Source organism: Taudactylus pleione, unplaced genomic scaffold (assembly GCF_031769625.1).
Source record: "Taudactylus pleione unplaced genomic scaffold, aTauple2 ptg000143l, whole genome shotgun sequence".
Classification (NCBI taxonomy): Eukaryota; Metazoa; Chordata; class Amphibia; order Anura; family Myobatrachidae; genus Taudactylus; species Taudactylus pleione.
In genome coordinates this window covers 1,433,956-1,439,651 of record NW_028284545.1, presented here as the reverse complement: position 1 = coordinate 1,439,651, position 5,696 = coordinate 1,433,956, and positions in this window count along the sequence as shown.

Below are 5,696 nucleotides of genomic sequence, written 5' to 3'. Positions count from 1 at the left end.
CAAAACAAAGTTGTGTTTCTGTGTCCAGTTTAATTTTAGCAATTTTTGGTGAAATTTACCACAATGATGTTAAGGGCCATATTCAATTAGAGGCTAAAAGTCAGAGGTCGGACTTTTCGCCATCATCGCCATTTTCCAAGGGGATAAAGTATCGGGCGCGTGCCAGCTTATCCCTGTATTCAATTAGGAATCGGCGAAAAGGGGACCCGGCGGAAAGGTGTATCAAAGTCCTGTCACTTTTGGGGAAATCAGCCTGTCACCCCCCTAAAGATGGTCTGACATGGAGGATCACTATGGGTACCCCCGATTTGGCCTGCTGAAGGTAATTGGGGTTTTTAAACAGCCGCGGCAGGTGCATTAATGCCTCTTTGAAGAAGTGGTGAAGAATAGCATTTAGCTTTATTTTTTGGAAAATATAACTAGTCCCATCAAATTTCGGGTATATGAAAATGGATGCAAGCATATTTAAGTCCCTAAAGTGATTTTTAAATCCTTCAAAAATCCACCTGCTGCAACGACTCGCATTCTAGAAAACACCTGCCGCATACTGGGGGACCTTCCCTAAGTCAATTTTGCTAGTAACTTTTTTTTTTTTTTTGCCCCCAAAATGATACCACTCTTTTTGGGGTGTCCTATGCTTATTTATTTATTTATTTTTTACACAGATTACTTTAAGGGGGCATTCCAAAGGCTGCAGGGTACTTTTTTTTTTTCTTTTTTATTCTGCACCCTAAAACCCCAATTCTGCACTTTTTTTCGCCACCTATTCAGTGGAGAAAACTTATCCCCGTTTTTTTTACAAATACTTTTTGCACCTGCGAAAAGTCCTTGAAGTTGAATATGGAGATAAGTGAAACTGGCAAAAATGACGTCATTGGCGTTAAATTATCGCCGACAACTGACTTTTTGCCTCTATTTGAATATGGCCCTAAATTGGTATTTACATTTTAGATCGGCTGTTTGTAGCCAAATAAACAAACTATCTTTGTGATTTGGAGATAGTAATGGCACATCTACAGTAAGATATAAAGCAGCAATAATTATTTGACTTAATATTCAAACATTTTCAACTTTCAAGATTAATTTTGTCATAATGTTTGCCGTCTTGAAAACCAAACTTGGACATTTGTGAATTTGTTAACATTAAGGTCAGATCTCCAAATTGTTGCATGTAACAAAATTTTTTATAATATTACAGTGTAGTAATGTCTTATCACGAATTACGTTTGGGTATAATTGTTTGATCATCATTGTGTTTAGGATCAAGTAGAATTTCTATTCCTATAGACGAACTTCATGTAACACTGTAGTCGTAACATGACCCCATTGTGAACATTTCCCAAGTCACAGAATATCCCAACACATAATATAGCATTGGGAACACTTTGATCTAAATTCTCCTGATGAGAATCTCATGGAAACTAGCCGCAAAGGGAAATCAAATCTAGCATATTGTTTTTACAAAATGTCATAAAACTACATGCACAATCAAAACAACGTATAGCAAAATCCCCTAATGGTGTTAAGCAAGTTCACTCACCAGTAGATAACATGCAGAAAACCATTTTGGTGGTAGGGAATCCTTTGGTGACAGGAGAGTTCCACTATCGCCACAAAGTATAGCCACTTGACACAATTAAACAAGTCTTTTTTTGGACGAAATGCATCAAAATTTAATTAAATTATTTTCTACAATATTTTTCAAAATTGCTTCCTTTAGAGTCTTCTGAAATAATTTACTGACTACAGAAGTCAGACTCCCAATCACTTTCTGCTTTCAATGTACTTTTTTTTTTTTTTTAAAGATTCTGCCAATTTTGTGAAATGTTTTAAGGGTGCACATAAATAAATTGTGGTCCCAACTGCCAAAGTTATTTTCTTTTGCTGAAAGTACGTGGGTGGGTGTGCCATATGATTTATGTGCCTTACTATTACCTTGCTTAGGTGTAACTACAGTATATTTTCCTGTGCTAGACAAGTAACGTTTAATAGTGTGCTTAGGTCATTGCCACACAAGCATTTACCTGTCTTTTATTACTCCTCCTGTGAATATAAACAATAATTAAAAAAAAATCATCAGTTGTTTACTCTTAAGATAATATAGTCGTCCAATATAACCAGAAGTTTTTTTTCTTGTTTGGGATGAGACTTTTAGGGGCTTATTTACACATTTAAAACTGTGTGCTGCCTAATAGAAAAAAAACCAAACTTTAAATCCCATGGCAAAACTACCAATTAGTTTTTTTGAAATCTGTTTTTCAGCGTAAATTTTTGAAAAAAATACACCAAATGGTAATTTATTTATTTGCTTTTATTTGAAGTGTCTTTTCTCAGTCTACAGGCTTCAGTGCTTCTTAGAGATGATTAAATGTTGCCCATCTATAATGTGTCACATTCCTTGGTCAGAAATGTGAATTTGTTCTCCCAGATGGGATTTGCACAATAAACAACAGGGACACGGCATCTAACGCACTTGTGATATTCACCTGGGACTCCCTGCTAGTAGGATTGGGCTTTGCTGCACCCAGTAGCACGTAAATCGTACAAACAAGCCAAGCCAGAATGGTAGGACAGAGGGAGGGCCCAGTCACACAAGCAAAAGCCAGCAACACGTAGCACAGTACATAGCCAGGGGTTGAGACACAGAGAGGGTCTGCAGCAAGATAGATTGTTACAGAGAACAGTAATAATCAGTAAAGCGGGTGACTGTGTGTGAAGTGTAATATTCTGGTACCTTCATTTGCCAGAGGCAGGCTTTGATAGGTTTCCCAATTAAAATTTGGCAACTTCATTGACGTCTGTTGTCACATGACCCTAAGTAAGTTGCCGGGAGAGCTTGCACGCATATCCCTAGTTCAACGAGCAGGACGCCGGCGCTGAGGAGGAATCGGCCAGAGGAAGGCAGCTGCCGGGCTGAAGGGAAAAATGGCAGCATCTTTGGACCTGGTAAGCTCCCACCCGATCTTAGTGCTGCCTGACCATTCATAGTTTTTGTAGCTCCTTGGCAGTCCAGCAGCACTGTCCCTTTAGTTAAATGATGGACTACAGGTTGGTCCAATGGTTGCATGACTTTGGGCTAAAGGTGGAGTACTAATCCCACAGAAATATGGTTTGAAGAATACAGACTCCACTCAGGTCATTCACTGATCAGAGCATCAACCGAGCTGTCGATGTTGAGTGACATCTCGTCCCGTTTGGTGGTTGGGCCGGCGGGGTGGCTGCCCAGACGGAGGCGTTCCCATGAGGACGCCTGCCGTTTGGGGGCAGCCCCACTGACATCACAAGTGATGTCAGTGGAGAGTTTCCGGCTCTGTTAGAGTCGAAAGCTCTCTGGGGCTTGCGATGGGCGAGGCCCTACCACAAGGGTCTCGTCGCAAGCCCGATGGTCTTGACCATTGCGACCATCATCCTGGCCACACCAAAAAGAAAAAGCCCGGCCCTGATTCAGAGCGAGCGCTCTGTCAGAGCGTCCGGCTCTGAATCAGGGCCTTTGTTTCATCTCGATCTGTCATGGTAAAGCTGAGCAATAACAAAAACTACATTTATTGACATCAATGCAAGAGACAGGTGTGGTACCATGCGCGTGGCCGGTAAGGGATGGAAGAAGAGGTGCTTTGGGCCCACAGTCACTTGAATAGGATAGGCTACATTGGTGTGAGTGGTGGGTGATGGCGCTGCTGCCATCAGTCTGGATAGCGCTGCTGGTCACGTGGGTCGCTCCCGCGACAGGGCCCCTATGCAAAGCAATACAACTATAACACCTCAAATTAAAAAAAAAAATTCCAGAAGCGATTTTATTGTGGTCACAGCTGTGCGCAGCAGCTAGTTTTTTAACCCAAAAAAAAAAAAAATCCGCATGTTAGCGACTTGAAGTTTATAACTTCCATCCCATGCTTCTATTTAGGTCTCGAAAACCATTATATAAACTTATGACATGGGTTCAACTAGACGTTTAAATTATGGAAGGGGGAAGAAGTAGGTAGATTACTATTTTATTTAAATGATTCAGTTGGGGAAGAAGGAACAGCCCTGAGAATTCTAGGTCCCATATGAGCCTTAAGCTGAGTACACACTAGATCACAGGTTTGCAAACTCAGTCCTCAGGACCCCAAACAGTGCATGTTTTCCAGATTTCCTTACAGAATCACAAGTGATCTAATAAGCTCCACCTGCGAATCTTCTAAAATGTGTCAGTGAGTAATGAGTACACCTGTGCACCCGCTTGGTGACCTCAAAAACCTAAACAGTGTGGGGGTCCTGAGGACCGAGTTTGAGAACCACTGACCTAGATGAGATGTCACATCGGCCAGTGTGTACCCACTATGAATGACCATACGACCGCCTGCATCCTGGCATAGACAGATCGAGCCTACATGCTGCTCGATCTGTCAATTTGATTAACGAGTCGTCACGGTTGTTGATGCAACTGGTGAACGACATATCGTGCAGTCATTCACCAGATCGTGTGGTGTGTATGGGATATGTTGTTCATTGCATCGTGCGTCGGCCGGGTACACACAATCTAGTGTGTACCTTGCATTACCCATTATTTGGCTAGAAATAATACATTTTTTTAAATATTTATAAAGTGTATATATATATAAATATATAGATGGAAGATTTGCATACGGGAAAGCTTTACTTTCCCTATGAGCATAAAACTTTGTCTTTAAAACTTCTGTAGGACTCTTTCTCTTCTATAAGTCAAACAGGAACTAATGCCCCCTAGGCTGCATATATTACAGCAAATGCTTTGAAACTGACGATCCCTTAAGTGTGACCACATCAATCATTATGAAGGACACAGGTGAGGAATAACTCTGGCATTGGAGGCTGATTACAAGTGTAAATAATCAGATACACCTTCATTGTTATCAGTTGCTGCTGGGAGAAACCTCAAACTGATAAAGGGCCTGATTCAGAGCTGAACGCTCTGACCAGAGCACTCGCTCTGAATCAGGGCCCTCCTCCATGAAAATGGAGCGGCCTCCTGGATGCTCGTATAGCTGTGGGTGACCACCCACAGCTATAGCGAGCGTCCATGAAGATGGTCACGATGGTCTTGACCATCGCGACTATCGGACTTGCGACAGAGACCCTGCGGTAGGGTCTCCCTGCCACAAGCCCTGGAGTGATTTTGGCTCTATCAGTGCCAAAATCACTCCCACTGACATCACTAGTGATGTCAGTGGGGCCGGCTTCAGATGGTAGGCGTTCCCATGGGAACACCTCCGTCTGGCAGGCACGCCCCCGGCACGCCCACCAAAGGGGGCGTGCTGTCAATCAACATCGACAGCACGCCCCCTTTGGTGCGAGACCCGGAGCGTTGGGAAGCCTGTCGCTCCCCGGGTCTCGCACATGTGCACGACGGTGCTCCCTCCGTCGTGCGCATGCGCAGTGGGGAACATCGACCCGCTTGCGAGCGTTATGCCGCTCGCGAGCGGGTCTGAATGACCCCCAAAGTTTCCTATTAGTCATTGCAATAAGGCTGACCATACACTTTTATAGACTACGGGCCTGATTCAGAGCCGGACGCTCTGACCAGAGCACTCGCTCTGAATCAGGCCCTCCTCCATTAAAATGGAGCGTCCTCCTGGACGCTCGTATAGCTGTGGGTCACCACCCACAGCATATACGAGCGTTCAAAAAGATGGTCGCGATGGTCTTGACCATCGCGACCATCGGACTTGCGACGG